The 27625-nt window shown below is 39.5% G+C and overlaps 1 long non-coding RNA gene across 1 annotated transcript in view; it reads right to left on the bottom strand.

Annotated features, from left to right (window-relative positions):
• Positions 1–14691: 14691 nt before the first annotated feature.
• The window catches only part of LOC135227986 (uncharacterized), a 30239-nt gene continuing 17305 nt past the window's right edge, over positions 14692–27625 (bottom strand). Inside the window, exons 2-3 of the long non-coding RNA XR_010318203.1 lie at positions 17431–17593; positions 14692–15159 (exon numbers count right to left, since the gene is read on the bottom strand). This is a non-coding gene — a long non-coding RNA (uncharacterized LOC135227986). The remainder of the gene's footprint in view (positions 15160–17430; positions 17594–27625) is intronic.

The raw sequence follows: 27625 nt of genomic DNA on the forward strand, positions 1-27625 counted from the left end.
GGTATCCTGCAGACACTGTCTTGTGGCAAGTGATTAGATTTTTCATACTCTGACTTCCAGAAATCATCCCAAGACAAAAGCTCCATGAGGTTTCCATGCACGAATCTTTTTATGTTGCCTGACAAACTGACAAAGAGAAAAAAGGCCCCCACATTCTGTAAACTCTTTAGTCAGCTGAGCGCATCTGTATCAGAGGCAAACTTGTTCTGTGGGGTTACAAGAGAAAAAAGAAAGTCTCGATTTTCCCTAGTGTATTGAAGCCCAAACCAATGTAAGAAAATGTTTTAACCTCCCTTATTCTGTCTTCATGGGGGCAGTGATGGTTCAGCTGTAGAATTGTTGCCTTCCATGCAGGAGACCCAGGTTTGACCCCCAGCCAATGCACCTCAGCACAGCCACCACCTGTCTATCAGTGGAGGCTTGCATGTTGCTATGATACGGAATACGTTTCAATGGAGCTTTTAGACTAAGACAGACTAGGAAGAAAGGCCTGGAGATTTACTTGTGAAAATCAGCCAGTGAAAACCCTATAAATCAGTGTTCCAATCCACTAGTGACCATGGGGATGGCGTTGGACCAGGGAGCATTTTGTTCTGTTGTGTATGGATTCCCATGAGTCAGGCACCAACACAGCAATCTTCTGTCCTTGGTCTTATATCCTGCACTGTCCAACTGTTCGAGGAGAATTATTTCACTGCGGTTTTTCCTAATCGTTTTCCTCATACCCAGCTACCTGGAAACACATTTTCCCAATACTTATCAATGAGTACTTCAAGTAGTCTCCAGGAGAAGATCATCTTTTTCCTCCTTGGGAGATACTAGTTGCATCCTAACCTTCTCCATTCCCTTTTGGCCCATCAACACATTGTTACTCAAATTACTGATAATATCTACTCTGTATTAAACTGCCATTATATTTGTCAGGCTTTGTGCTAAGTGATTTAAAACCAAAAACCCATTGCTGTCGAGTCAATTCTGTCTCATAGCGGCCCTATAGGACAGAGTAGAACTGCCCTATAGGGTTTCCATGGAGTGGCTGGTGGATTTGAACTGCTGACCTTTTGGTTAGCAGCCAAGCTCTTAACCACTGTGCCACCAGGGCTCCAAAACTGGAGATAATAACTGTAAACTAATTTTTTGTCAAATGAAATGATCAGTAAAAGCAACCTGAAAAATACCTGTGGTGCAAAGCCAAATGAGGAATAGTAATAATAAATTATATTTTTCTACTATAACTTTGCAAAAAATATGTATGAATATGAAAATGAACTAGAAAGGTGTCTTAGACTAGGTTCTCTAGAGAAGCAAAATCAGTAAAGCATATATACATATATATATAAAGAGATTTATTCAAGGAAATGGTTCATACGGTTTTTAAAGCCTCTAAGTCCCAAGTCCGTAAGCCAAGAAAGAGGATTCTCCTGATTCACATAGCAGCAGGGGCTGGTGAACCCGAGATCAGCAGGCTGGAGGGCAATGTTGCCACAACTGTGAAGATCACTGATTGGCAGGCAAGACCGCTGGCAAGTTGCTAGCCCAAGACCCAAGACCTGGAGGCCAGACTAATGGGAGCCGGCTGCAGGATCTGGAACAAGAAAAAGCCCCACAAGGAGAGCAGGAAGGAAGCAGGTGGAGGAGGGCGTGGAGATGAAGGCTGAGGGGACGGGGACCTGCCACAGGTCCTGCCCCCTGCCAGTACCACTCAGCAGATCCCATCATGGGGGTGATCATGTATCAGATTTCAACAGGGAAGTGATCACAACATTTTACAACTGCCAAAACACTGAGAATCATGGCCCAGCCAAGCTGACACACAATCTTAACCATCACAAAAGGGGTTCAAATGAAAACAATTAATTTTCTTGGATGAGAGAAACTGAGCAAATTTTTTCCTTCTAGTTTAATTTGTTAGTGTTGTCAGTGTTTGAAACTATATTTTTAAAAATCTTTCCTAAAAAGAAAGAAAGAAATTAAGATTTTTGTCCCTACTCACTTCTAGGAGTCTTCCAACTGAGCAAAATCAGGAATAGCAGACTGTAGGGTAGCCAAGAGATTCCTGGCCATTTGTTCAGGTTCTACGGAATTCTGTTATTCTTCATGGTGTCCTTGGGCACAGTGAACATACCTGAAGGTGGAACTGCCTGAGTGTTCAATTGGATTAAGAAATACTGCATCTTTAATAGAGGTAGGAGTATGGTCATGTAAAACTGCCAAAATTCCTATTTTCCTTCCTGCCCACCATCTATTTGCCCTTCTTCTGGCAACTATACTGGATCTTCCTCTGGGACACACCCCTCTCCCCCTTCTCAGTCTACCAGTTTCAGGTGAGTTGAGTTGGTGTCAGTAATTTAGGTTTAAATCCATCAGCTTATCTGTCAAGAACTGTGAAAGGTCTGAGGTTTTACCCTCCTTGCAAGATTAACCAATTAGCCCGCCACAGTTTCATAGATGCTGGCAGAAGACATGAGACTCTTGGATCAGAGACAAAGGACTTTATTATCCACAGCAAAAGCAGTAGCTAGAGCGTCTGCATATCTGCTCTGGTTCTCCAACTCCGATTCCACAGAGTGACAGGGACGAATTACCCAATAAGCAAGGTACACGTGAGCTTACTTTTGCTTACTTGCTAATCTGTAGCGCACAATTTCAGCTATTTTCACCATATCTTTGATGTGATGAAACCCCTGTGAAATTGTGCACTACAGATTAGGAAGTAAGCAGAAGTAAGCTCGTGTGTACCTTGCCTACTGTAAGCCTGTGTACCTTGCTTACTGGTTAATCCATCCCTGAGTGACACAGAACCAGGTGATGTCTACACATGCAGCAGGTTATGTTATAAGAAAGAAACTCAGGATCAAGGGCTCAGCACATTTTGGGCAAGCAAAGGACACTATAGCAAGCAGGGGCAGATCAACTCGTGTCTTAGTTATCAGGTGCTACTATAACAGAAATACCACAAGTGGATGGCTTTAACAAAGAGAAATTTATTTCTTCACAGTCAAGTAGGCTGAAAGTCCAAATTCAGAGCGTCAGCTCCAGGGGAAGGCTTTCTCTCTCTGTCGGCCTTCTCATTTATCTTTCCCTGGACTAGGAACTTCTCTGTGCAGGGACTCTGGGTCCAGAGGACGTGGTTTGCTCCCAGCACTGCTTTCTTGGTGGTATAAGGTCACCGTCTCTGTTTGATTCCCTTTCCTTTTTTTCTGTTGAGAGGTAAAAAGTAGTACAGGCCACATCCCAGGGAAACTCCTTTTACATTAGATGAGGGATGTGACCTAGTAAGGGTGTTACAATTCCACCCTAATCCTCTTTAACATAAAATTACAATCACAAAATGGAGGACAACCACAGAGTACTGGGAATCAAGACCTAACCAAGTTGACACATATTTTGGGGGGACACAATTCAATCCATGATAACCCGTAAGCAAGGTATGCATGGGTTTACTATAAACAAGGTGTGCACTACAGGTTAGTAAGCACAAATAAACTCTGCATACCTTGCTTCTTGGATAATCTGTCCCTGATTTAAAAAAAAAAAAAAAAAAAGGCAACAAATAAGCCAGTTTCATTTTGACCCCCCTCCCCCACTCCTCACCCTCCAGTGCAAGCTGTGGTCATGCTTTGACCTACTCAGATGCCTCTGTGACTAGCTATAAAACTGCTCGGAATCAGGAGAAGGACAAGCCTTTCAGTCTGGCACAGTCAGCAAGGATGTGCAGGATGCTCAGGGTTCATGCATTTCCCAACCATGTAATATTTTCTTGGCCATATACAGGGGTGTATATGTGATCCAGTCCCTGGGTGGCCCAAATGGTCAAGCACTTGGCTACTAACCAAAAGGTTGGCAGTTTGAATCCACCCAGAGGTACCTTGTAATAAAGGCCTGGTGATCTACGTCTGAAAGATCACGGTTATTGAATACCCTATGGAGCACAGTTCTACTCTGATACACATGGGGTTGCCATGAGTTGTAATCAAGTTCATGGCAAATGGTCTGGTTTTTGGTATGTGACCTAAGCAGAACTACTAAGACAAAATGAAAACTTTGAAGCTTTTATTTCAGATGAGAAGTATCTTACTCATCATTCCTCCTCCCCCATAAGAACCTAGAAGAGCCATCTTGTGACCATTAGAGAAAAGCCTGTGAAAGAATGGATTCAACCCAAGGAAAGCAGAACTGAGAAATGGAGACAGCAGGAATATGGTACGAATGTCACTATTTGAATCTCTGTATGAAGCCAGGCTTAAAACCATCCCAACTACCTCTGGGATTTCCAGTTATGGGAGTCACTTTGGGTACAGTTTTCTGTCACTTGCACCAAGCTAATGGACACAATTATTAACTTATATCTTTACTATTAATTGCATTCATTCAATGTTACACATGTGGCTAAGTCCTTTCCTTGGTAAATGTTTAAACTGATTTAACTCCTCGATATTTACTCTTTTAGACTCTTGCAGAAATGGAGCTCTTTGACGAATCATCTGTTCATTCATTTTATCCAAGGTTTCATCGGGGGTTCTGAGAAATTGAGCTGTATTTTCATAGTTGTGTTGTTCCTTCGACTAAATCTAATACACTGGGTAAAACTTTTCCCCCGTTACAAGTACTGTTTCCCATACACATCTCTCCTTTTCTTGAAATAAAAATAGAAAGAAAAGGGAATTTTTCAAGATAAAAATCTGTTTGGATTTTCTCATGCTATTTTAAACTCACAGTCTTTCCATTTGATACTCATTTGACTAGTCTGGCTTTCATCACAATGATTACCCATTTAATTACATTTTCGCTGAAACCAGGGGGAAACAAACAGCCAGATAGCATTTCAGTGAGATTATCAGAGGAAAAATGAACTTCAGCCCCTGGGGCCTTCTGAACCCATATTATTTCTCTGTGCTTACTTTATACCAAACCCAAAGCCATTGCCGCAAAGTCAATTCCAACCCATAGCCACCCTACAGGATAGAGTAGAACTTCCCCATAGGATTTCCAAGGCTGTACTGTTTTTTTTTTATATATAATTTTTATTATGCTTTAAGTGAAAGTTTACAAATAAAGTCAGTCTCTCACACAAAAACCCATATACACCTTGCTACACACTCCCAATTACTCTCCCTCCACTCTCTCTTTTTGTGTCCATTTTGCCAGCTTCTAACCCCATCCACCCTCTCATCTTCCCTTCAGGCAGGAGATGCCAACATAGTCTCAAGTGTCCACCTGATCCAAGAAGCTCACTCCTCACCAGCATCCCTCTCCAACCCCTTGTCCAGTCCAATCCATGTCTGAAGAGTTGGCTTCGGGAATGGTTCCTGTCCTGGGCCAACAGAAGGTCTGGGGCCCATGACCACTGGGGTCCTTCTAGTCTCAGTTAGACCATTAAGTCTGGTCTTATGAGAATTTAGGGGCTGCATCCCACTGCTCTCCTGTTCCCTCAGGGGCTCTCTGTTGTGTTCCCTGTCAGGGCAGTCATGGGTTGTAGCCGGGCACTATCTAGTTCTTCTGGTCTCAGGTTGATGTAGTCTCTGGTTCATGTGGCCCTTTCTGTCTCTTGGGCTTGTAATCGCTTTGTGTCCTTGATTTTCTTCATTCTCCTTTGATCCAGGTAGGTAGAGACCAATTGATGCATCTTAGATGGCTGCTTGCTAGTATTTAAGACCCCAGACGCCACTCTTCAAAGTGGGATGCAGAATGTTTTCTTAATAGATTTTATTATGCCAATTGACTTAGATGTCCCCTGAAAACATGGTCCCCAGAACTCTGCCCCTGCTATGCTGGTCTTCAAAGCATTCGGTTTATTCAGAAAACTTCTTTGCTTTTGGTTTAGTTCAATTGTGCTGACCTCCCCTGTATTGTTTGCTGTCTTTCCCTTCACCTAAAGTAGTTCTTATCTACTAATTAGTGAAAATCCCTCTCCCACCCGCCTTCCCTCCCCTCTCTCGTAACTGCAAAAGAACGTTTTCTTCTCGGTTTAAACTATTTCTCAAGTTCTTATAATAGTGGTCTTATACAATATTTGTCCTTTTGCAACTGACTAATTTCACTCAGCATAATGCCTTCCAGGTTCCTCCATGTTATGATTATGAAATGTTTCACAGATTCCTCACTGTTCTTTATCGATGCATAGTATTCCATTGTGTGAATATACCATAATTTATTTATCCATTCATCTGTTGATGGGCACCTTGGTTGCTTCCATGTTTTTGCTATTGTAAACAGTGCTGCAATAAACATGGGTGTGCATATATCTGTTCATGTAAAGGCTTTTATTTCTCTAGGATATATTCCAAGGAATGGGATTGCTGGATTGTATGGTAGTTCTATTTCTAGCTTTGTAAGGAAGCGCCAAATCGATTTCCAAAGTGGTTGTACCATTTGACATTCCCATCAGCAGTGTAGAAGTGTTCTAATCTTTCCACAGCCTCTTCAACATTTATTATTTTGTGTTTTTTGGATTAATGCCAGCCTTGTTGGAGTGAGATGAAATCTCATTTTAGTTTTGATCTGGATTTCTCTAATGGCTAATGATCGTGAACATTTCCTCATGTATCTGTTAGCTACCTGAATGTCTTCTTTAGTGAAGTGTCTATTCATATGTTTTGCCCATTTTTTAATTGGGTTATTTGTCTTTTTGCAGTTGAGTTTTTGCCGTATCATACAGATTTTAGAGATCAGGTGCTGATCAGAAATGTCATAGCTAAAAAATTTTTCCCAGTCTGTAGGTAGTCTTTTTACTCTTTTGGTGAAGTCTTTGAATGAGCATAGGTGTTTGATTTTTAGGAGCTCCCAGTTATCTAGTTTTTCTTCTGCATTCCTTATAATGTTTTGTATACTGCTTATGCCATGTATTAGGGCTCCTAATGTTGTCCCTATTTTTTCTTCCATGATCTTTCTCGTTTTAGATTTTATATTCAGGTCTTTGATCCATTTTGAGTTAGTTTTTGTGCATGGAGTGAGGTATGAGTCTTGTTTCATTTTTTTGCAGATGGATATCCAGTTATGCCAGCACCATTTGTTAAAAAGACTGTCTTTTCCCCATTTAACTGTTTTGGGGCCTTTGTCAAATATCAACTGCTCATATGTGGATGGATTTATGTCTGGATTCTCAATTCTGTTCCACTGCTCTATGTATCTGTTGTTGTACCAGTACCCGGCTGTTTTGACTACTGTGGCGGTATAATAGGTTCCCAAATCAGGTAAGGTAAGGCCTCCCACTTTGTTCTTCTTTTTCGGTAATGCCTTATTTATCCGGGGCCTCTTTCGCTTCCATATGAAGTTGGTGATTTGTTTCTCCATCTCATTAAAGAATGTCATTGGGATTTGGATCGGAATTGCATTAAATGTATAGATGGCTTTTGGTAGAATAGACGTTTTTATAATGTTGTCTTCCTATCAACGAGCAAGGTATGTTCTTCCACTTATGTAAGTATCTTTTGGTTTCTTGCAGAAATGTACTGTAGTTTTCTTTGTATAACTCTTTTACAGCTCTGGTAAGATTTATGCCTAAGTATTTTATCTTCTTGGGGGCTACTGTAAATGGCATTGATTTGGTGATTTCCTCTTCGATGGTCTTTTTGTTGCTGTAGAGGAATCCAACTGATTTTTGAATGTTCATCTTGTACCCCGATACTCTGCTGAACTCTTCTATTAGTTTCAGTAGTTTCCTGGAGGATTCCTTAGGGTTTTCTGTGTATAAGATCATGTCATCTGCAAATAGAGATACTTTGACTTCTTCCTTGCCAATCTGGATGCCCTTTATTTCTTTATCTAGCCTAATTGCTCTGGCTAGGACTTCCAGCACACTGCTGAATAAGAGTGGTGATAAAGGGCATCCTTGTCTGGTTCTTTTTTTTTTTTTTGTCTGGTTCCCAGTCACAATGGGAATGTTTTCAGGCTCTCTCCATTTAGGGTGATGTTGGCTGTTGGCTTTGTATAAATGCCCTTTATTATGTTGAGGAATTTTCCTTCTATTCCTATTTTGCTGAGAGTTTTTATGATGAATGAGTGTTGAACTTTGTCAAATGCGTTTTCTGCATCAATTGATAAAATCATGTGATTCTTGTCTTTTGTTTTATTTATGTGGTGGATTACATTAATTGTTTTTCTAATGTTGAACCATCCCCCTTGGTGATGGTGAATTATTTTTTTCATATGTTGTTGAATTCTATTGGTTAGAATTTTGTTGAGGATTTTTGCATCTACATTCATGAGGGAAATAGGTCTATAATATTCTTTTCTTGTGGTGTCTTTACCTGGTTTTGGTATCAGGGATATGGTGGCTTCATGGAATGAGTTTGAGAGTATTCCATCCTTTTCTATGCTCTGAGATACCTTTAGCAGTAGTGGTGTTAACTCTTCTCTAAAAGTTTGGTAGAACTCTGAAGTGAAGCCGTCCGGACCAGGGCCTTTTTTTTGGGGGGGGGGGCAGTTTTTTGATTACCTTTTCAATCTCTTCCCTTGTTATGGGTCTATTTAGTTGTTCTACCTCTGTTTGTGTTAGTTTAGGTAGGTAGGGTGTTTCTAGGAATTCATCCATTTCTTCTAGGTTTTCAAATTTGTTTGAGTATAGTTTTTCATAGTAATCTGATATGATTCTTTTAATTTCAGTTGGGTCTGTTGTAATATTGCCCCTCTCATTTCTTATTCGGGTTATTTGCTTCCTCTCCTCTTTTTCTTTTGTCAGTTTGGCCAGTGGTTTATCAATTTTGTTGATTTTTTCAAATAACCAGCTTTTGGTCTTGTTAATTCTTTTAATTGTTTTTGTGTTTTGTATTTCATTTAGTTCAGCTCTAATTTTTATTATTTGTTTTCTTCTGGTGCCTGTGGGTTTCTTTTGTTGCTCTCTTTGTATTTGTTCAAGTTGTAGGGATAATTCTTTGATTCTGGATGTGTGCATTTATTGATATAAATTAGCCTCTGAGCACCGCTTTTGTTGTGTCCCAAAGGTTCTGATAGGATGTGTTTTCATTCTCATTGGATTCTATGAATTTCTTTATTCCATCCTTAATGTCTTCTATAATCCAGTCTTTTTTGAGCAGGGTATTGTTCAGTTTCCAAGCCTTTGCTTTCTTTTCCCTGCTTTTCCTATTACTGATTTCCACTTTTATGGCCTTATGGTCAGAGAAGATGCTTTGTAATATTTCAATGTTTTGGATTCTGCTAAGGCTTGCTTTATGACCTGATATGTAGTCTATTCTAGAGAATGTTCCATATGCACTAGAAAAGAAAATATACTTGGATGCTGTTTGGTGGAGTGTTCTATATATGTCTACGAGGTCAAGTTGGTTGATTGTGGCATTTAGATCTTCCGTGTCTTTATTGAACTTCTTTCTGGATGTCCTGTCCTTCACCAAAAGTGGTGTGTTGAAGTCTACTATTATTGTGGAGCTGTCTATCTCACTTTTCAATGCTGATAGAGTTTGTTTTATGTGTCTTGCAGCTCTGTCATTGGGTGCATAAATATTTAATATGGTTATATCTTCTTGGTGTATTGTTCCTTTAATCATTATATAGTGTCCTTCCTTATCCTTTCTGATGGATTTAACTTTAAAGTCTATTTTATCAGAAATTAATAGTGCCACTCCTGCTCTTTTTTGATTGTTGTTTGCTTTATATATTTATTTCCATCCTTTGAGTTTTAGTTTGTTTGTGTCTCTAAGTCTAAGGTGTGTCTCTTGTAGGCAGCATATAGATGGATCTTGTTTTTTAATCCATTCTGCCACTCTCTGTCTCTTTATTGGTGCATTTATTCCATTTACATTCAGGGTGATTATGGATAGGTATGAATTTAGTGCTATTATTTTGATGTCTTTTTTTGTGTGTTGACGGTTTCTTTTTCCTGGTTGATTTTATGTGCTGAGTAGATTTTCTTTATATATTGTCCTTTCCTCATATTTGTTGTTGTTGATTTTGTTTCTGCTAAGTCTGTATTTTTCCCTTGTATTTTATTTTGATGAGTAGGATAGCAGGCAATTTTTTTCCTTTAACTTTTTAAATATGTCATCCCATTGCCTTCTTGCCTGCATGCTTTCTGCTGAGTAGTCTGAGTTTGTTCTTATTGGCTGTCCTTTGTCTCCTTTGTGGTTACCTTATTATTTACCCTATTTTTCTAAATTTAAAACTAACCTTCATTTCTTTGTATCTCCATATCTGCGTCTCCATATGCAAGGTGTATGATTACATTTCTTAGTCCATCATTCTTATTTTAGTGTTGTCTTCTTTTACATGGTAACATCGCTGTTACCCTGTTTTTGGCTTTTTTTTTTTTTTTTTTTTTTGGATTTCCCAGTCTGGGTTGACTTCTGGTTGCTCTGCCCAGTGTTCTAGTCTTGGGTTGGTACCTGATATTATTGATTTTCTAACCAAAGAACTCCCTTTAGTATTTCTTGTAGTTTTAGTTTGGTTTTTACGAATTCCCTAAATTTGGGGGTATCTGGAAATGTCTTAATTTCACCTCCATATTTAAGAGACAGTTTTGCTGGATATATAACTCTTGGCAGGCAATTTTTTTCTTTTAACTTTTTAAATATGTCATCCCATTGCCTTCTTGCCTGCATGGTTTCTGCTGAGTAGTCTGAGTTTGTTCTTATTGGCTGTCCTTTGTAGGTGACTTTTTGTTTATCCCTCGCTGCTCTTATAACTCTCTCTTTGTTTTTGGTTTTGGCAGGTTTGATTATAATATGTCTTGGTGACTTTCTTTTAACATCTACCTTATGTGGAGTTCGATAAGCATCTTGGATAGATATCTTCTCATCTTTCACAATATCAGGGAAGTTTCTGCCAACAAATCTTCAACAATTTTCTCTGTATTTTCTGTTATCCCTCCCTGTTCTGGTACTCCAATTACTTGTAGGTTATTTCTCTTGATAGAGTCCCACATGATTCTTAAGGTTTCTTCATTTTTTTTTAATTCTTTTATCTGATTTTTCTTCATATATGATAGTGCCAAGTGATTTATCTTCAAGTTCAGAAATTGTAGCTTCTACTTGCTTAATTCTGATCCTCTGACTTTCTATTGAGTCATCTAATTCTGTAATTTCATTGTTAATCTTCTGAATTTCTGATTGGTGTCTGTCTATGGATTTTTCCAGCTTATTAAACTTTTCATTATGTTCCTGAATAATCTTTCTAATTTCTCCAATTACTTTACCTGTGTGTTCCTTGGCTTGTTCTGCATATTGCCTCATTTCCTTCCTGATGTGTTGAAGGGTTCTGTATATTAAACTTTTGTATTCCAGGAATGCACTTTCATCTAGAAGATCCCTGGATTCTTTGCTGTGAGAGCCTGTTGAGGTGATCATGTTCTGTTTCTTTATATGACTTGATATTGACTGTTGTCTCCAAGCCATCTATAAGTTATTGTATTAGTTTGTGCTTGCTTACTGTTCTGTAGCTGCTTGCTTTGTTTTGTTTTGGTATACCCCTATGGGTTGCTTGAGTGAGCTAGCTTGATTGTTTTTGGCTTTTGAGCTCTGACGTTCTGTCCCCAGATGGCTAGAGCTGTTATCAGGTATATCAGTCTACGAGTCCATTCAGTTTTCTTGTATGAATTCAGCTCAGGTTTCCAGGTAGCTGATCATCAAGTGTGTGGTACAGGCTCTGTCCTACAGTCTTAGAGGGGCAGGGGTGATTCGCATATATACTGGTATCTGATTGCAGCAGGGGGTCATGCTCTGAACAAGGCAGGGGGCTGAGAACTGACCCCCAAGTGTCTCTGAGGAAAATGCATCTCTGTTCCCTAGAGCGTGCTGGTGGGTGGTTTCTGCAGAGGGATCATGGGCACCCAAAGTTTTTGGTTGTACAGACTGGTAGGTACCAGTTATCTTTGGACCCCTGTCGCAGGTGGCTGGGTGACCTGAGTGGAGCTACCAGTCCTTAGGTCCGTGATGTGGGTAGGTGGGGTCCTTGTTTAATAGGCAAAGCAATGTCAAACGTCAAACACCCACCTCTCCACTGCACAGCTGAAATGGTTGGAGTCTGCCAACAAGGGCCTATTCTCCCAAAATAGGCCCACACAGGTCCATGCAGAAGGGAAAGGTGCTCAAGGTCCACAGACGGTTTATGCCTGGACAGGAGCTGATTCTGTCCTGAGCTCCCCCGGTTAATGGAGCTAGCAAATTATCTTTTCCCCCCAATTGCAAACTTTTCCCTTCCCCAAGGCCAGGAGGATGGCTCTAGGTGTTTACTAGGGTCTATCTCAGGCCCAGGGATTCAGCCGCTGATGCCGGCTTGGGGGTGGGGGTGGGGGCTGTGAAATATACGCAAGTACTTAGCTTTTGCTGAGAGTGCCGTTCTCCTCAGTTTCCAGAGGTGTGAGTAGTCTGTGTGGCTGGTTGTTTCTCCGAGGAAACTGCAGCCGAACGATGGTACCAGCCCACCGGCGGCGCCGCCGCAGCTCTGGGAATGGTGCCTGAGGGCTCTCTGCGATTCAGGTCCAGTAACTCCTCTCCACTTCTGAATGGTCTCTTCCTCCCCCTGCCCCTCAGTTCATTGTCTAAGCTTGCCATTGATGCTCAGGGCTCCCAGCTTGTCACAAATATACTCGTTTCACTTGTTTTTTCGGGTCTTTGTTGTGAAGAGGGTTCACTGGAAGCATCTATCTATTCCGGCTCCGCCTCCCTCTTTAGGGAAGCAAACTGCCACATCTTTCTCCCAGGGAGCGGCTGGTTAGCAGCTGAGCGCTAACTGTGTAACCACTGTACCACCAGGGCTCCTGTGCTAACTTTATAGGCAACCTTTAACATAGAAGCTACATTGTATGTCATTAACCCTCTAATGGTGTCAGAGCCATTAGAAATGGCTTGATTTAATTTCAGTTCCACACTAATCATCATACATAGTTCCCAAACATCTTTTTCCTCCTTTAAAAATGTCCTTCTCGGGGAAGCCCACAGTTCCCCTGTCAGGGGACCAATCTGTTAAGGAAGAAAGCACAGGAAAACTAATTCACCATGTAGGGAATTTCTCTTCTGTCTCCTTCAGGGTTCTCCACCTTGGCTTACCAGATAGAAACTCCTGTTCTCTCCAAAAGATGCTGAGGATCTTGCCTCAGCACTCTCGCATTCTTGGAGAAGTGCTGGGAAGACACACTCACCCCCTCACATGCCCCTTGACCCAGGGAGAGGGGTCAGTGGAAAAGGTGAGACTACTGCAAAGGTCAGTGCCCCCTTGTGAGGCCCCTTAGCTTTTCTCTTTCCATTGTGTCTGTTAGCAAGCAGAGAAGGTCTTCTCCCCATTTTGGTCCTCCTACCCCTCAGTAATCTCGCCAAAGAGGTTGCCACCATACAAGGGAAGCCTGAGTCCTCAGTTCTTCCATTTGTGTCTGGAGGAAGTGTCAGGGGGAATAGGAAGCTCTAGTTCAGCCTTGGATCGAGCCACATTTGCTAAATCACCAGCTTTACTTGTCATAAAACTGATATATTGTATTGCAACCTCATCTGGCTTCTTGCATCTGTTCTGAATTAGTTCAGAATCTGGAGGAAAGGATGGGTACAATCAGCTCCCTTCAAACACATGCCCAGGGTTTGAGAGAATTGTCAGAGTAAGTGACCAGTGGCCATCGAGTCGATTCCAACTCATGGGGGCCCCATCTGGGTCAGAGTAGAACTGTATCTATACGACTTTCAGTGGCTGATTTCTTAGAAGTAGATCAACAAGCCTGTCTTCTGAAGTGCCTCTGGGTGTACTCCAACCTCCAACCGTTTGATTAGCAACCAAGCACTAACCATTTGTACCACCCAGGGACTCTCATTAGAGTAAGTAGGTGTCTATAATTACCTTATACTGGGTTCCTAAGAAAATATGTACTTGGGAGACTAAGGTCATAGGCTTGGGGGAATAAGGGAATCTGGGGATCATTTATTCTCTTCCATTCTTTTCCTCATCCCATCAAATACATAAGACAGTTGTGGTTGCAAGATATTACGGACAGCATAAATTGGAGTATTTTAATCACAAAGTAGACCTCTAAATTTCCCTTTCACTCTAGTTTCTGAAGTGTAATGGTAAATACTGAAATAAAAACACAGTTCATGTTTACAAAGTAAATTACTTCCATTTTTTGCTACTGACTATTAAGCTTTATGAATATGGTGACCTCTACTAAAAAAACTAAAAACAATTTATTAAAAGACATAAAAGAAGAATAAATGGAAAAACAGCACATTTTGGAAAAAAAACACTAAATTTTATAAGAATGTCAATTATTCCCAAATTAACTTACTGGTTTAAAGCAGTTCAAATAAAAACATCTGTGAAGTATTTCGGAAGCTTCACAAAACAATTTAACTTTTTCCCCTTTAGCTTTTACGAAAAAAAAAAAATTTTTTTTAATTACACTTTAGATGTTTATGGAGCAAATTAGTTTCTCATTAAAGAATTAACACACATTTTGTCTTGTGACATTGGTTGCCAACTCTGTGACTTGTCAACACTCTCCCCTTCTTGACTTTGGGGTCCCCATTTCCATTTGTCCAGCTTTCCTGCCCCTCCTGCCTTCTCATCCTTGCCCCTGGGCTGTTGTGCCCATTTAGTCTTGTATACATGGTTGAGCTATGTGTATTATTGCTTGTTTTGTGGGCCTGTCTATTCTTTGGCTGAAGGGTGAACCTCAGGAGTGATTTCAGCACTGAGTCAAAAGGGTGTCCAGGGGCCATACTCTCAGGGTTTCTCCAATCTCTGTAAGACCAGTGAGTCTGGTTTTTTTTTTGTGTGTGTGTGAGTAAGAATTTTGTCCTATATTTTTTTTCTAGCTCTGTCCAGGACCCTCTATTGTGATTCCTGTCAAAGCAGTCAGTGGTGGTAGCTGGGTACCATCTAATTGTGTTGGACTCAGTCTGGTGGAGTCTGTGGTGGTTGTGGTCCACTAGTTCTTTGGATTAATCTTTCCTTTGTGTCTTTGGTTTTCTTCATTCACCCTTGCTCCAGACAGGGTGAAGTATCTTAGATGGCTGCTCGCAAGCTTTTAAGACCCCAGATGCTACTTACCAAAGTAAGATGTAAAACATTTTCTTTACAAACTGTGTTATGCCAGTTGAGCAAGATGTCCCCTGAGGCCATGTTCCCCAATCCTCAGCCCAGTAATTCAGTCCTTCAAGGAGTTCGGATGTATATATGAAGCTTCTATGACTTTGCCTTGGTCAAGTTGTGCTGACTTCCTCAGTACTGAAAATTTTTTAAACAAACAAAAAGGTTGGAAAAAATAGTATAATGAACACCAACATATCTTTCACCACTTAGATTGAATAAATATTATTATTTGGCTACTCATGAATATGTGTATGTGTGTGTATGATTACACGTATGTATGCGAGAATATGTAAAGTATGTACTGTATGTACATATACGTATGTATTCATATACAGTCATGTGTCACTTAACATCCACGATATGTTCTGTGAAATAGGACGTTACGTGATTTGGACATTGTGCCAACATGCCTAAATTGTGAGCAATAGCATTCACTGATTTTCCACCTTTGTGTTAATAACCTTTTGTCTTACTTCCAAACTGTTATTTCTCTTTTGCCTCTTGCTGCGGCTGTCACTAGCACTGGTTTTGCTGTGTTTCGGAGCCATGATGCACTTCATGGTAATATTTTCAAAAGAAAATTAAGCGGAGAGATAACACTACAACACTCAAGAAACACACGATACACAAGATTGGATGCTGCCAATGAGTCAAAGCATACTGTTATATGGAAATTTTTTACCACTCTGTAGGAGAAAGATGTAGCAGTTTGCTTCTGTAAAGATTTACAACCTTGGAAACCCTATGGGGCAGTTAGTTCTATTCTGTCCTATACGGTTGCTATGAGCTGGACTAGATAGCCACAGGTTTGGGTTTTTTTTTTTTTTTTTGGTATATATTTGGTTATTTCATGTAAGTGAGATCATACAGATCCTTTTATGATTGACTAATTTTTCTCAGTATAATGTTTTCAAGGTTCATCCATGTTGTAACATGTAACAGGACTTCATTTCTCTTTATGGCGAGTAATATTCTTTTGTATGTAAAAAAAAAAATACCATATATTGTTTATTCATTCATATGTTGATGGACATTTAGGTTGTTTTTACCTTTTGGCTGTTGTTAATTAGGCTGCGATGAACTCTGGTGTACAGGTTTCTGTCCTCTTTAGTCATTTTAATTTTAAAACAGTTCCTCCATTTTTTTCATGTCTTTGGCTTTTTGAAATTATTTTTGAAAATAATCTTGATATATTTTGAAAATAATTTTGAAATATTTTGAAAATAATTTGATCTTTTGATAAGATTAGGTCAATCTTTTGTCTGACATTCTGGATTTGCTGATTATTTCTTCACGATGTATGTACTTGCTATTTGAGTCTCTGTAATTTCTAAAAACTCGAAGTTAGGTGACATTTTTAGCAAGAACATTTCCTAGGTCACATTATGTATTCAGCATCGCATTAGATGAGGAGGCTGATAATTCTGGCTGTCCTACAATTAGTTAAATGGATTGGATAGTGATCACCAGATCTCTCCATTAGAGTTTTTCCCCTTTAAAGTCAGCAAATAACCTGAAATATGGAATGACAAAATTATTTCAAAGTGTTTCTGGAAGAACTAATAAATAAAAAGATACAAAAAATATTTGAAAAAGAAGAGTAATGAAGAGTGACTATTCTTCCCAACAAGAGGTGAATGGATAAGTAAAATGTGGTGCATAGATACAATGGAATACAACTCAGTGATGAAGAAAAATGAGTCCTTGAAATATCTTGAAACATGGATGAACCTCGAGGACATTATGTTGAGCAAAATAAGACAGTCAGTCACACACACACACACAAAAACCCAGATATTATATGTTCGCGATTTTAGGAAATGACATAAACAAGTAGATATACAGAAACTAAGGTTCATTAGTGGTTATCAGGGATGGGGAGGCGGGGAGAGGGAAATTCACTCTCTGGATAGTAGACACGTGTTATTTTAGGTGATGGGAAAGGTAACACCAAATAACAATGATTTGTACACAGCTTGATGAAGGTAATGAAGTCACTAAAAAGAACACGACAACAACAAAAGACCTGTTGATAATTGCTACAGCATATGTAATTTTGAAACAACATCAAGACAACCAAAAAATATACGTGTGATATATATGTATGTATGTAGGCAAATATGTGCATAGATATGTACATGTATGTTGTTGTTGTTGTTAGGTGCTATTAAGTCATTTCCAACTCATAGCAACTCTATGTATGACAGAACGAAACACTGCCCAGTTCTGTGCCATGCTCACAATTGTTGCTATGTTTGAGCGCACAATGGCGGCTCCTGTGTCAATCCATCTCATCGAGGGTCTTCCTCTTTTTCACTGACCCTCTACCTTACCAAGCATGATGTCATTCTCCAGGGACTGGTCCCTCCTGATAACATATCCAAAGTATATGAGATGAAATCTCACCATCCTCGCTTCCAAGGAGAATTCTGGCTGTACTTCTTCCAAGACAGACTTGTTCATTCTTCTCGTACATTCAATATTCTTCACCAATGCCATAATTCAAAGGCATCAGTTCTTCTTCAGCCTTCCTTATTCATAGTCTGGTTTTCACATACATATGAAGTAACTGAAAATATCATGGCTTGGGTCAGGTGCACATATGAGAATACATTTGTGTATATATATATAGGTTTATGGATTTTTTTTTTATGTGTATATAAATGTATGTGGGTGTATGCACATATATTCATATATATAATAAAGCACATATGGGGCACAGAAACAGATACATCTTAAACATAACCAAACACCTCACGGAATTGATTTTATGGGTTTGAGGACATCTTGGTAAATTGGTATAATATAGTTCATAAAGTTATGTTCTCCATCCTAGTTTGGTGAGTAGTGTCTGGGGTCTTAAAAGCTTGTGAGAGGCCATCTTAGATACACCTCTTGGTCTCTACTCATCTGGAGCAAAAGACAAAGAAGGAAACCAAAGTCTTAAGGAAGAAACTAGTCTTCAGGACAAATAGTCTACATGAACCATGGCCTCATCTACTCTGAGACCAGAAGAACTAGATGGTGCCCGGCTATCACTACTGACCACTCTAATCAGCGACTCAACTGATGACCCTGACAGAATGGGAGAAAAATGTGGAACAGAATCTCAAATTCCTAAAAACAAAACAAAACAAAAAAACAGACTCATTGGACTGATTGAGACTGGAGGACTCCACAAGACCATTGCACTGATAAATGCTTCAAACCTTAAACCATTGATAAAACAGATTTTTAGGCAAAATCAATAATAAAAGATAAGGAAGGATGTTATATAATGATTAAAGGGTTAATCCATCAAGAAGACAACCATAATAAATATCTACACATCCAACGACACAGCCTCAAAATACATGAAACAAACTCTAACAGCACTGAAAATGATAGTAGGAGATTTCAACACACCACTTGGTCAAAGACAAAACATCTAGGAAAAAAACCGCAACGTGATTCAGAAGATCTAAAGGCCAAAACAGACCAACTAGACTTCATAGACATATATAGGACACTCCATCCAACAGTAGCAAAGTATATATTCTTTTCCCATGCACATGGAACATTCTCCAGAATAGATCATATTTTAGGCCACAAAGCAACCCTCAATAAAATCCAAAACATTGAAATAATAAAAAGCATTCTCTCTGATCACGCCATAAAAGCAGAAATCAATAGCTGGAAGAGCAAGGAAAAAAAAATCAGATAAATGGAAACTGAATAACACCTTGCTTAAAAACAATTGAGTAATAGAAGAAATCAAAGAAGGAATAAAAAAATTTTGAGAATCAAGTGAGAATGAAAACATATCCTACCAAAACCTTTGGAACACAGCAAAGGCAGTACTCAGAGGTCAATTTATAGCAATAAACTCATCAAAAAAGAAGAACAGGCCAAAATAAAAACATTAGCCCTGAAACTAGAACAAACAGAAAGAGAACACCAAAAGAAGCCCACAGCCACCAGAAGAAAGGAAATAATAAAGATTAGTGCAAAAGTAAATGAAATCAAGAACAGAAAAACAATGGAATCAACAAGACCAAAAGTTGGTTCTTTGAAAAGTCAACAAAATTGACAAACCACTGGCTAAACTGACAAAAACAGAAGAGGAAGCAAATAACCCAAATAAGAAACAAGATGGGAGACAGTACAACAGACCCAGCTGAAATAAAAAGGACCATAACAGAATACTATGAAAAACTGTACTCTAACAAATTTGAAAACCTACAGGAAATAGACAAATTCCTAGAAACACACTACCTTCCTAAACTAAAACAAAACCTGAACAGACCCATAACAAGAGAAGACATTGAAGAGGTAATAAAAAAAACTCCCAACAACAACAAAAAAAAACCCAGGCCCGAATGACTTCACTGGAGAATTCTACCTAACATTCAGAGCAGAGTTCACATCAATACTACTCAAACTATTTCAGAGCATAGAAAAAGAAGGAATACTCCCTAATTCATTTTATGAAGCCAGTATAACATACCAAAGGTGGGCAAAGACACCACAAAAAAAGAAAATTACAGACCAGTGTCTCTCATGAATATATAGATGCAAAAATTCTTAACAAAATTCTAGCCAAGAGAATTCAGCATCATATATAAAAAAATATACCACGACCAAGAGGGATTCCTATGAGCTATGCAAGGATGATTCAATATTAGAAAATCAATCAAAGTAATCCACCACATAAATAAAACAAAAGAAAATAACCACATGATCATCTCAATTGGCACAGAAAAGGCATTTGATAAAGTCCAACATCCATACCTGATAAAAACTCTCTGCAAAATAGGAATAGAAGGGAAATTTCTCCACATACAAAACCAACAGCTAACATCATTCTCAACAGAGAGGCTGAAAGGGATTCCCCCAAGAACAGGAACAAGACAAGGATGCCCTTTTTATCATCACTCTTATTCAACCTTCTGCTGGGAGTCCTAGCTAGAGTGAAAAGGCAAGAAAAAGAAATAAAGGGCACCCAAATTGGAAAGGAAGAAGTAAAACCATCCCTATTCACAGATGATATGATACTATTAAAAAAAAAAAAATACATAGAGAACCCCAAATTTTCTACAAGAAACTACTGACACTAATAAAAAGATTCAACAGAGTAGCAGGATACAAGATCAACATGTAAAATGCAGTTGGATTCCTATACACCAACAAAGAGAACTTTGGAAAAGGAAATTAAGAAAACAATACCATTTAGAATTGTCCCTAAAAAAATAAAGTACTTAGAAGTAAATCTGACCAGGGATGTAAAAGACCTATACAAAGAAAACTATAAAACACTATTGCAAGAAACCAAAAGAGACCTACATAAATGGAAAAAAACATGCCATGCTCATGGATAGCAAGACTTAACATAGTGAAACTGTCAATTCTATTCAAAACAATCTACAGATATAATGCAATCCCAGTCCAAATATGAATAGCATTCTTTAATGAGATTGAAAAATGAATCACTAACTGTATATGGAAAGGAAAGAGGCCCTGGATAAGTAAAGCATTATTGAAAAAGAAGAACAAAGTAGGAGGCCTCACATTACCTGACCTCAGAACCTACTATACAGACATAATAGTCAAAACAGCCTGGTACTGGTACAATGGCAGACACATAGACCAAGAGAACAGAATTGAGAATCTGTTGCCCATTGCTGTCAAGTCGATTCAGATTCATAGCCATCCTACAGGACAGAGTAGAACTGCTCCTAGAGTTTCCAAGGAGTGGCTGGTGGATTCAAACTGCCCACCTCTTGGTTAGCAGCCAAGCTTTTCACCACTGTGCTATCAGGGTTCCAGAATTGAGAACCCAGGTGTAACCCCATCCACCTATAGTCAGCAAATCTTTGACAAAGGACCAGAGTCCATGACATGGGGAAAAGACACTCTCTTTAACAAATGGTACTGGCAAAATTGGATATCCATCTGTAAAAAAATGAAACAGGACTCATACCTCACATCATTTACAAAAACTAATTCAAAATGGATCAAAGACCTAAATATAAAACCTAAAACTATAAAGATCACAGAAGAAAAAATAGGGACAACGCTAAACCAAAAAAAAAAAACACCAAACCCCATGCCGTCAAATTGATTCTGACTCGTAGTGATCCTACAGGACAGGGTAGAACTGCCCCATAGGGTTTTCAATGAGTGGCTAGTGGATTTGAACTGCCGACCTTTTGGTTGGCAGCCAGGCTCTTAACCACAACACTAGGGGCATAAAAAGGATAAAAACCATAACTAAAAATGCACGAACACCACAACATAAACTAGATAACTCAGATATCCTAAAAATTAAACACTATGCTCATCAAAAGACTTCACCAAAAAAGTAAAAAGAGAACCTACTGACTGAGAAGAATTTTTGGTGATGACATATCTGACAAGGGTCTAACCTCTAAAATCTAAAAGATACTGCAACACCTTAACAACAGAAAGACAAATAATCCTATAAAAAAAAATGGGCAAAGGATATGAACAGACACATTACCAAAGAAGACATCCAGGTGGCTAACAGACACATGAGGAAATGCTCGAGATCATTAACAATTAGAGAAATGCAAAGCAAAACTACATTGAGATACAATCTTACTCCAACATTACTGGCACTAATTAAAAAAAAAAAAAACTGACAACAAGTGTTGGAGAGGTTGGCAGGGGCAGGGGCAGAATATCTCACAACATGGATGAATCTGGAGGGCATTATGCTGAGTGAAATAAGTCAATCACAAAGGGATAGATACTGCATGAAACCACTATTATAAAAATTCAAGGAAACGTTTCCACAGAGAAAGAAACAATCTTTGATGGTTACAAGAGTTGAGGAGGGGAAATCATTAAGTAGATAGTAGGTAAGTGTTAACTTTGGTGAAAGGAAAGACAGTACAGAACATAGGGGAAGTCAGCACAATTTGACTAAGGCAAAGACATAGAAGCTTCATAGACACAACCAAACACCTTGAGGGATTGAGTTACTGGGCCTGAGGGCTGGGGACCATGGTAGTGGGGGTCATCTAGGTCAACTGGCATAAAAAAGTTCATAAAGAAAATGTTCTATATCCAACCTTAGTGAGTAGTGTCTGGGGTCTAAAAGCCTGCTAGCAGCCATCTAAGATAATCTACCGATCCCATCCCTTCCTGAGCAAAGGAGAATGAAGAAAACCAAAGACACAATGGAAAAATCAGTCCAAAGGACTAATGGACCACATGAACCACAGCCTCCACCAGCCTGAGCCCAGAAGAACTAGATGGTGACTGGCTACCACCACCAACCCCTCTGACAGAGGTCAAAATAGAGGGTCCCGGACAGAGCAGGAGAAAAACGTAGAACAAAATTCAAATTCACACACACACACACACACACAAAAGACCAGACTTACTGTTCTGACAGAGACTGGAAGAACCCCCAAGACTACAGCCCCCGGACACCCTTTTAACTCAGAACTGAAGCCACTCCCAAAGTCCACCCTTCAACCAAAGATTAGACAGGTGTATAAAACAAACAATAACACAGGTGAGGAACATGTTTCTTAGTTCAATCATGTATATGAGACCAAATGGGCAACATCTGCTCTAAAGCAACGATGAGGAAGCAAGAACAAACAGGAAAAATGAATGGATGGAAACGGGCAATTGGGGTGTGGAAGAGGAGAGCGTTGACATATCACAGTGATTACGAGCAACATCACAAAACAATTTGTGTATAAATTTGTTGAATAAGAAATTAATTTGCTCTGTAAAGTTTCACCTAAAGCACACACACGCACATACACACACACAAAGAAACCTTGAACCAAAACTAACCCCTGAGGTAACCTTATAGCTAAATAACACATTTGCTCACAAAATAATGAATATCACATATAAGTACCGTGCTTCTTTAAAAAATCCCTATATGAGACTAAACAGTCAACAATTACTTTAAAACAAAGATAAGAATGTAAAGAAGCAAGTGAACTACATTAATTGAAACAAAATAATGAGAATATTCACTCGTTTTGAAGAGTGTAACCAATGTCACTGAACCATTTGTGTAGAAATTATTGAAGGGGAACCTAAACTGTGTAAACCTTCACCGAAAACACAATAAAATATTACTAAAAAAAAAAAAAAAAAGAGAGAGAGAGAGTGACTACTCTTATCAGCTATGAAAATGTGTTTAAAACAATGTGATAGTAAAAATTGCCCCTAATGGGCTAAAACCAGCTGCTGTCGAGTCAATTTTGACTCATGGTGATCATGTGTGTGTCACAGTAGGCCTGTGCTCCATAGGATTTTCAGTGGCTGATTTTTTAACTTTATTTATTTACTTATTGTGCTTTAAGTGAAAGTTTACAAATCAAGTCAGTCTCTCATATGAAAGCTTATACGTACCTTGCTACATACTCCTAGCTGCTCTCCCCCTAATGCGACAGCATACTCCTCCTCTCCACCCTGTATTCCCTGTGTCCATTCAACCAGCTCCTATCCCCCTCTGCCTTCTCATCTCACCTCCAGACAGGAGGCGTCGATGGCTGATTTTTTGGAAGTAGATTACCAAGCCTTTCTTCTGAGACACAGCTAGGTGGACTCAAACCTCCAACCTTTTGGTTAGCTGCTGAACGTATTAAGCATTTGCACCACCCAGGGACTCCTCCTGATGGGATAACCAGCCCACAAATAGCCTCCATCATGTGTGCTACATGAGTTACCTGGCTTTGGAGAGAGGATACCCACCAATGGGCTGACACAGTAGTCAGGTAACTGGTGAACATACCCCAGAAACACATGGCTTCAACTGATTCCCAGGTCTCCTTGGTCACTTTAGGTATCACGTAAACACACACACACTCCTCACTGGCACTGATACCTACACTAAGAGCTATACATATATTGTAGACAATATTTTTGTTGACTGTATCAGGAGACAGGCCTGACAAAAGGTCACAGCCTTGAAAACTCTATGGAGTAGTTCTACTCTGCACACATGGGGTGTCATGAGTCAGAATCGACTTCATAGAAAGTAACAAGAACATTTCCATTATATTAGCCTTTGTTCTACTTGTTCTTTAATGGATTTCGGAGAGCAGGTTTCAGAGAGGGTGAATATAGAAGGTAAACTGCTTTGTCTGACACAGTCACACGAATGATAAAAATGTGCAAGCTGACAGTACACTGTCCTTGGTAATGGCTATCTGGGTCCTGTAAGAACATGTCAACTAACCTCCTGCAGCCTTAAGTAGAGTCTCTGGATGGTGCAAATGGTTAATGAGCTGGGCTGATAACCAAAAACCTTGGAGGTTCATGTCTGCCCAGAGACACCTTAGCAGAAAAGCCATTGAAAACCCTATGGAGCACAATTCCACTCCAACATACATGGGGTCATCATAAGCTGGAATTGACTTGATGGTAACTGGTTTTTGCTGTTGTTGTTTCTGTTTTTAATCTGGGCAAGCTACCCTATAAGTGAGGATTCTCTCAGCTGGGTTCCTCCCCTGAATTCTAGAGCTGATCTTCCTTGACAAGAGTTGATTCAACTGGCTTGATCTAGGTGACAGATTATTCTCTGCTAGTCTAACCTATGAGCCCTGTTGGCACAGTGGTTAAGTGCTCGGCTGCTAACCAAAAGGTTGGCAGTTTGAGTCCACCAGGCACTTCTTGAAAGCCCTATAGGGCGGTTCTAATCTGTCCTATGGGTTCCCTATCAGTAGGTATCGACTGAGTGGCAATGCAACACGTTTGGTTTAGTCTAACCTAAGAGAGTCTCGCTCATTTTTTTGGGAATAAGGACAAGACTTTGATGACCATAATCCTGACATGGGTAACCAAAAGCAAAAACCAAACCCACTGCTGTCGAGTCAACGTTGACTTCTAGCAAGCCTATAGGACAAAGAACTGCCCCATAGCGTTTCCAAGGCCACAAATCTTCACGGAAGCAGACTGCCACATCTTTCTCCCTCAGAGCGTCTGGTAGGTTTGAACTACCAACCTTTTGGTTAGCAGCTGAGTGCTTAACCACTGAGCCCCAAGGGCTCCTTCCTGGCACGGGCAGCCATGCAGAACTGTCCCATTGTTCTGCTGATAGTATATGCCAAAGTTCAATTCCCCAGACCTTTTCCTGTAGTCAGCACAGATAATGTGAAAGCGAGAGCTAAGGCTGTTTTATAGACTCAAAAACATTGGCCAAGCAAACTGTTCTTACAGACAATGCATGTTCCAATCTCCTTGGATCATCTAGTACAAGTAACAAATTCCCTGGATAATGGCTCACCTCTCCTACTTCATGTTTTCTTGGAAGTCACAAACTCTGAGCAATCTCTTTTTATTATATTTTGGTGATGGCAGCATCTGGTTTCTATGTAACAAGAACAGACACCCAAATTAGATATGGTACTGTCACTTATGTCAGTTGATCAACAAGATCCTCATTTCCAGTGACTGTCCAATAACTCTGTAATGCTACACTAAGGACGAAACAATTACGTAAGATGATTACATCAGCTGACTGCCTCGCTTTTCATCATCCTGCAGTTAAATTTTTTGCAGCATGAATTTTAAGCCCAGACTACAAACTGGCATAAAGAGCTTCCACTCTGGGTATAGTGATTTTCCCATAGTTGGAAAAAAAATTCCTTTAAGATATTTGCCTAGCTAGGCTACTGACATTTTTGATAAATACAAAAACGTGCTTAAAGCATAAAATGTAAATAATAGAAATAGTTAATCTAATAACACTAACAGTCCTTGAGGGCTTACTATGTACTAGGTACCAGAGGGGATATTAGAAACACTTAACAACAGTATGGCATGGGCACTGATCAATCAGAATTGTCACTGGCCACAACCCTACAACAGGGCCTCTGAGGTGTCTGTTGTGCCAGGCACTAACTCTTTAGTTGCAAGGTCATGAGGAGGTGTGAGGAATTAAGGCGCAGGGAACTGGGCAGATGGGTATTGGGAGGGCACTGGTGTGGGTGTTTGTGTGGGGCTCAGGGCAGCAGTTTTCTAACTGGTATTGAAGCAATCCATACTTAAGCAACCAGTTTTTTTTTTTTTTTTTACAGACATAAGAGGCACGCTTGCTGAATATCAACGCTGCCAGACCTTGTGCTAGAGCCCCTCATTCCCACAACTATCTTTGAGGTAAGATTCTGCATTTACAGTCATTCTCTAAATAAGGAAGTGAAGGCTTAGAGAATTTAAAGATCTTGCCCAAGATCACACAGTCAGTGCAAGGAAAAAACAAATTTTTTTATACAAGATTTTATAATTTGCAAAGCCCTTCTACCTGTTTTAACTGTGCCTGAATCACAGAAAAACCTATTTCTTTAGAATTAAAGCTGTATTATCTCATAAGTATGCTGACGCTCCTATGTAATTAATACTACCGATTAGGGCTAACACTTATTCAGAACTATTTTGGTGAACTGCACTAATTTCTTTATATGTCTATCTTATTTAATCTTTTTAAAAAAATATTTTAATGATTGTGTTTTTGGTAACACAGCAAATTAGGTTCCCATATCTTATTTAATCTGTATAACAGATAGGTATTATCCTCCTTGTTTTACTGAAAAGGAAACCGACTCAGTAAAGTCGAATATATTGCTCGAGACAACAAAAGAATTCAAACCCATAAAGCCTGCTGCCCTATGCTGTGTTCATTACACACTACTCCCTCAGTGTGAGCTGTCAGAAGAAAATGTGAAAGACTTTGGATGGTGGGAAAATAGAAAAAGAAGAAGGATTACCGAGTGTCTTACCTACTGAATCCTTCCAAGTTATTTCCACCTTTCATTGTCTTTGAGCTATTTTACAACTCTGTAAATTGTGGAAAACCAACACTAATGCAAATAAGTCCTGTCTACAGAAAAGCAAATTAGTCATGTCTGGTGGAGTGCAACTGCTTATTGCCCCGTGGGTAGGCCCACCTTTTGCATCTATTTGTAACTTCATTTCAGCATTCCTGATGTCTCTGTATGTGTTTGGGTATGTGCCAATGTGAACAGAAACAATGCTGGTGTTACACCATTATCATGGTATCTTTTTTATAACCTGTTGTTGTTAGGTCCCATCCAGTCAGTTCTGATTCCTAAGAACCTTTTGTACAACAGAACGAAACACTGTCCGGCCCTACACCATCCTCACAATCATTGATATGTTTGAGCCCATTGTTGAAGCCACTGTGCCAATCCATCTTGAGGGTCTTCTTCATTTTTGCTGACCCTCTACTTTACCAAGCATGATGTCCTTCTCCAGGGACTGGTCCCTCCTGATAACATGTCCAGAGTATGTGAGGTGAAGTCTCGCCATCCTCACTTCTAAGAAGCATTCTAGCTGTACTTCTTCCAAGACAGATTAGTTCATTCTTCTGCAAGTCCATGGTATAATCAATATTCTTCACCAACACCATAATTCAGAGGCATCAATTTTTCTTTGATCTTCCTTATTCATTGTACAGCTTTTGCACGCGTACGACGCAATTGAAAATACCATGGCTTGGGTTAGATGCACCTTAGACTCAAAGTGACATCTTTGCTTTTCAACACTTTAAAGAGGTCTCTTGCAGCAGATTTGCCTAACACAATATTTCATTTGATTTCTTGGCTGCTGC

This window comes from Loxodonta africana, chromosome 17, assembly GCF_030014295.1.
Source record: "Loxodonta africana isolate mLoxAfr1 chromosome 17, mLoxAfr1.hap2, whole genome shotgun sequence".
Classification (NCBI taxonomy): domain Eukaryota; kingdom Metazoa; phylum Chordata; class Mammalia; order Proboscidea; family Elephantidae; genus Loxodonta; species Loxodonta africana.